Source organism: Alligator sinensis, unplaced genomic scaffold (assembly GCF_000455745.1).
Source record: "Alligator sinensis unplaced genomic scaffold, ASM45574v1 scaffold348_1, whole genome shotgun sequence".
NCBI lineage: Eukaryota > Metazoa > Chordata > Crocodylia > Alligatoridae > Alligator > Alligator sinensis.
This window is the reverse complement of record NW_005841932.1, coordinates 1,373,630-1,380,169: the sequence shown is the minus strand read 5'-3', so window position 1 is coordinate 1,380,169 and position 6,540 is coordinate 1,373,630.

Genomic DNA, 6,540 nt, shown 5'->3' with positions numbered 1-6,540 from the left:
GCCACTTCAGCTAGATGGCCTTGGTTTCTGAAGATCTTATTCTATAGCATTAATACATTAAATCACCAGAGTACCAATGAGTTTGGCAAAGGTGAAAAAGAGTTGATTCGATGCATCTAAATGCGATGCTACACTGCCATAACTATACACTATGGTGATATAATGTCTGCAGGCAAAAACTGTGATGCTACCACTACGTCACTGTAGCAATGCACTCCTTCAGTATAGCGTATTGATAGTGATGTAGCAGCTAAAAATAACCATGCGGCTCCAAAGGGAAGTGCTAAATTATGGCGCAGTAACAACAGCACCATAGGGGCACATGTAAATGCACCCAATGGGTCCCACAGTTCATTATGTCCCTATGTGAGAGATGCATCTTTAGGATTCTTTAGCAGCAGCCATTTTGGTTATTTTTTAATTGTGTGAGATTTTAGTATTCATTCAAATGAGAATATGAGGGAGTGAATCCATTTTTTATTTCATAGATCCTTAAGTTTGTTGCCTTTGTTGTCTGGCCCCACTCTCTTGTTTAATTGCCTCATTTTTCTTCTATAATATGGCTTTGTGTGTGCCACTAATGATCTTTGTGCCCACTTGCAAGGTTCTTTGCCTTCCTTATTTTCCTCTATCTTTTCATCATTTTTACCCTTCCATTTTTATTTCTGTTCTTAACTCACCTTCACAATCTCCCATTTCCCCTTTTCCTCTCTTCTTGCCTGTGTTAGTAACTAAGACTGTCCCTCTGACTTGTATTTACAGATGTCTGTTACCTTACTCTTCTGTCCTCCTCCATACTACCAAAACCATGAAACTGAATAATTGCTATGTGATTAAATGTGACTCATTAATACACTATTTATTAATCTATGTATAGTAGGAAGCAAAATCAATAACTGCCAACATATAGTAAACACCTGGAATCCATTCAGTAGCATCTCACTAGGAGGTGAAATAACCCCAGTCACTGACACTAATATTATATTTACTCCAATATAAGATGACCCTCCAATAGATTCTATACATGGAAAATCTATAAATTTGTTATAATTTTCCAGGTATATAATCTAACTATTGGAGTTTACCTTGAATTTGTCCCCCTCCCAGTACTACAATAGGGAAATTATATCTGGGGGATAAGGTAGCCCTCTTGCCTTCTGCTCACCTCCAGCTTCATTCCCCTGCAACCTCCTCCCCTTCCCCTATTTGTCAGACCTGCTCTCCCTGAGCACATGGAAATGAAAAGTAAAATTTAAAACACTGGGTGCATCTACATGTGCTATTAGCATGGAGCAATAAACTCCAGTGCATATTGTGATGGAGTCTATTGATTCCAGGCACTGTGTCTTCATATGTGCCCAGGACCTCAGCACATTGAGCCAAGCCAGAGAAGCCCCAGATGGAAGTGGGTCTGAGGGGTTACCCTGCTCCAACCTGGTTCAACATGCTATGGAGAGGCTAGCTGAGGCATGAGGGTGCTCCAGTGTGGGTCTCGCCAGCAGGCAGTCCTGCACTGAAGCACCCACACACCCAATGAGTCCCATCAGCATCTACACATGCATTACCACCCACTGCCACAGGACAGTACTTGTATTTACATGTACTAACCCACAGTAGAGTTAATTAGTTTACTGAATCTATTAAGGCCACATGTGTGGACAGTGAGACTTTACTGCTGTGCTAATTAGGCAGCTCTGCATTAAATGTCTTATGGAGATGCACCCACGGATCTTGAAATAAACATACCTGCAGGAATTTGCATATAGGCAAATTACTATAGGTACCCATAGACTTAGCTCATCCAGAATTGATGCATTTTACCTTTTTTAAACTGTTGCAAATTGTATAATAGATTTAAGCAATATTCTTGTACCTACATATATGAAGTACAAACTATGCATGATATTAGTCTAAAGCCAAAAGACTCATGACTTACCATAGAGTTCATTAAGCTGGGCCCCAGCAGAGATAACAGTGTTTAAAGCCATGGTGTCTCCATAGCTCAGCACTGCTCAGTATACGTGTACTCCAGATACCCTCCACAAAGGAGCTATGTGCTAATTAGCCCTCCACTTATGACTGGAAATAGGTGCTCTTATCATGAGTCCTGGGATCCTCCAAAAATGTATATGCAGATAAGGCACAGGGCACCCTGGTCTAGCACATAGAGGGTGGGGCCAAACTAATCATATGCAACAGGCTGAGAAAGGGGGTGACAACAGGATTCTGGGTGGACTGTTTGGGACTCAATCCGGTGATCTTTGCCAGACATTTAAGGTTGTTGAAAAATAGGAATAATTGGAAATGGGGCGATGGGGGAAAGTTACAGCTTAGCTGTGAGAGTGAAGAAGTAAAAATGTATGCAATGTAGTGACTCACAATGACTTGTAAAAGAGTTGGTGCTAAGGGAGACTGTGCTTAATGGGCACTACCATATATCTTGTTCTAATGGGCTGCACTTACTTATACTTTGGTAGGTTCCTACAGGGAAAATACCATGAACATCAAGGTGATTTTTCTACTGGCTGGGGAAAACCATGATTGTGCTAGGGGGTAGTACCCTGACCAAGGTAATGCAAAGTTAGTCTCCCACTTTCATTTCCAGTGGGAAGATCTTGGCTATATACCAACTTTATGGGAATGGGAGGCTCCTCCCTAGCTTTCTCCCATGGCGATGTGGCTGTGGGCAAAGTGAAACTCAGGAACATAAGATCAGGCTTGGGCCTGAATGTAGGATGCCTAGCAAAGAATTTGGAAGCATCTGAAGTCCCAAGCAGGGGTGAAGGATACTTGCCAGTAGCAGGGCCATATCTAGTTCTTGAATGCCTCAAGGATTTGGAATTGATTTGAATTGGGACACAAACATTTTTCCTTAAAAAAGAAAAAAGGTTCCTATCAGTATGTATGTCCAATATGGACCATGTATTTTATAGACATGCTCAATGTTAGCTGCATTTGATCACTTCATAGCTTGTTCCCATTACTGAGCACTTACTGCTTTTGATAGCAGTTTAATGGTGGCCAGTGTATTTAGCAAGGTTTCTTTGTATGGAAAGGTATGACCAGGGCCTTTTTTTCTCCATGCTGACTGGGGGGGGGGGGGGGGGGGGGCGCCGGGGGGGGGGGGGGGGGGGGGGGGGGGACACGACTCATTTTGTATTTGAACAAATAAGGTATATTAAATATTCATGGTAGACATTACATTTGTCATACCATAAATGTGTTAATTGCATGGTAAATTGTAATATGCTACATGTATAAGCAACTTTTCATGTGATAAAATGGCAAAACCACCATAAAGATGTTCCACATTTAAATATGGAGCATCTTTGTGGCTGGGTTGTACTGAGCTTTAAGTTTCACATATGGCATGTTTACAGAGGATGCACAAAGATGCACTCTCATCTTTTGAACATACTAGCTTACAGGGTGCCCAAGATTAGATGTTCCCCCATTTTGGGCTCTCTGAGCACCAAAATATTTAAAGGTAGGAAGAGACTTTGAAAATGCTGGCACCTGGGGAAAATCAGAGAAAATATAAGAGTGATATAACCTAGACTCCTTTAAAGCTATTTACACCCCCCTCGTAGGTGGATGTTCAAGGCAATCTAAGTTAGTGCATCTTAAATTGTTAAGGTTTGAAAGGAGTAATTTTAAGGTGCAAATTACTCCCTTAGACACTGATTAGCTGTCTAAAAGTAGCTCTGTAGGAATCTAAGTGATGAAAGGACACCTAACAGTGAATTTGTCCAAATGGCTTTTGAATGGAAATCTTATGCAACACTTTAAAGGGGGGAGGATTAAGTGTTACTTGTAATAACTTTTCATATTAGGTGATTATATAAATAATATATATAATATATATTATTTTATATACATTTATAAAATAATCCTAAGAGCATGCAGTTAATAAGCATTGACATTGCAACTGCACTCGCTCAATGCATAATTTTCTAGAATAAAATTAATCAGAACCCATGGCACATCTGCTGGTCTTCTGGGGTCCTTTCATCTTGCTGAGACATAGGGAGTCCAATATAGGTGAGCTGCTCCCTCATTACAGGCTCCCTGCACAGTGACAAAATCAAAGTGTACTACAGGTAGTTCAGTATCAATGATCAGGACAGATTTTCTGTGGTGCCCTTTGAAGGTCCTGGAGTGTAGGGGGACCGGGCTCCAGGACTCTGGTCTCAGGCACCCCATGCTGGCAGATGTGCAATGGAATCTGACAAATTTTATCCTAGATACCAAAAATCACATTCTGCCATCAAAGACATGCATCATAAGATGCACAGTTTTGGGGATAGCGGATAACATTTGTCAGATCCCATTGTATAATTAAATTAACACCTGCCAGGGTCCAAAATAAACATTTCATCAGGGAAATTGCAAACCATAGCTATGAATCCTACTTTAAGTAATCCCTACTGTAAATCATTGCTATGAGTATCCACAGAATATGAGAAAAAGTATGTTTATTTATGCCTAATGTGCAAATCTCACATGGTTCTGAAGAGTGGTGACAGTGGACAGGAAGGCTTCATTTCTCTCAAATAACCATCAGAATATTTCAATGCTTATCCAAATCTCTTGGTATCAAGCATTAAACTAGAAGTCCCATGATAAGTAAAACCATATAAGACATTTGCATGAAATCTTAAATCTGGTAAAAGTGAGAATGCATTTGAGATCTGATATGGTCTACTACAAAAGACTGAAACAGTATTTTCACTGATGACTTGGTGACTCCTGACTGTTACCCTCTTATCTTCTTGATATCTCCTAAATCATCTCTGAGTAGGCCTAGATGATATAATTTCGTCTCATTAGGTTGGGTGGATACCTTCCAAGTTTTCCATGAGCCAGAGACCGGCCTCACCTCCACAGGAATGAGAGATGCCACCATAAATGGACACTTGCATAAATGCATTTGAGATTATTTTTTAGAGCTGAAAAAAGGAACTCCTATTTAGGGCAACGGAAAATAGAAAGCATATTTTCTCCTGCAGCTTCCCAGAACTAAATTAGAACATCAAGGGACATCCTATAAGACCTAGTATTTCCTGTCACGAAGTACCCTCCAGTGGGGTGCTTGCTTGGAACCACTGGAGCCTTGTCTAGTCTCTGAGAGTACCCCTTAAAGCTAGACTAGGCTTGACTTCAAGGATAAAGGTGAAGCCCAAGTTCCTTTCCACTCTGAAACCACGACCTTTCAATAACTCAGCCTCCCTGGTTCTCCCTAGGTCTGACTCAAGGAGCTAGCATCCAATTCTGCTCCTGGTAGAGGGACTTTATCTCCTGTTGGGGCAGCCCAGTGCAATCCACACTTCTAAGCAGAACAGCAGGCAGTCTCTTCAGTAAAGGACTTATAGTAATGAAAAGGCAAGCCAGGCAGAGATTCTCTGTCACCTCCACAGAGGTTAAACAGTTCCTCTGTGCCTAGTCCAGCCCACACAGCCCTAACAATGGGAAAAGGGCAGTGTGTTGTGATGGTGTTTTATCTAGGCACTTATCTTGAGCTCTGACAGTGAAGACAAAGATCTCCAGAAGGTTTTTTTTTCCATTTACTACTAGTATTGTGTTTCCTGTAGGGGGATGGCTGAGACATTAACTGTAAATCTAACCGTCTGAAATGTATGCTATTCCTTATTCAGCTCTTCAAACTTGGTAGTGGTTCTCAACTGGGGTGCTGCAAGAACCCCTCAGGGGTGCTGCAGTGCAGATGCTGCCACCATGGTTGCAGCTCCCAGGTAAAACTGCCCTGTGATCAGTGTAACACTGGCAGGAACTGGCTCCCTTGTAGCCCTGTAGAAACAGAGGTGTGTGAGACAGTTCTACCTACCCACCTCTGATTCTAGGAGCATCCTGGGGCAGGGCCAAACTGGGAAAGGCTACATAAAATGAGAAACTTTTGTCTACTTAAGGCTGATCACAGCTCTGATGCAGGAGGAATGCACACACATGCCACAGCCCTTCTCCAGCTGGTTGAACAGCAGGCATAGGACAATTTATCTGGAGGCAGCAGAATCCTGTTGTGAAGCACTGCAATAACCTGAGGAAGTACTTAAAGTGGTTCATTCAGGGGTCCTCCACATTCAGAAAAATGGTGGAGAGGTGCCCCGATTCTGAAAAGGTTGAGAACCACTGCTTTAGAGGTTTCCGTCCAAGTGGAGTTGTTGCTTTTGTTACATTAATATCTTGACAGTTTTGTCAAATGTGAATATTAGTATTACGAATGAGTGGTCAACAAAATATGATTTAAAAAAATAAAGCATATATTTTTTCTGTGGGAACACAGAAAGAAAAAAACTAACAAATAAACAAACCAGAAATCTATTGAAACAACATGTATTCCCACCTGCAAGTTAATAATGACTGAGTTCACTGAACTGGATTGTAAAGGTATTTTACCTCATTCTGTTTAATAACTTGTACAATATATTTGTTCATAAACAGCCAAATGCTCCATATCTTACCCACCTGCAGAAGGCGGATTTGAAGAGAAAAACATTCAGTTTAGGTCCTTTCATGGAGTTTTAC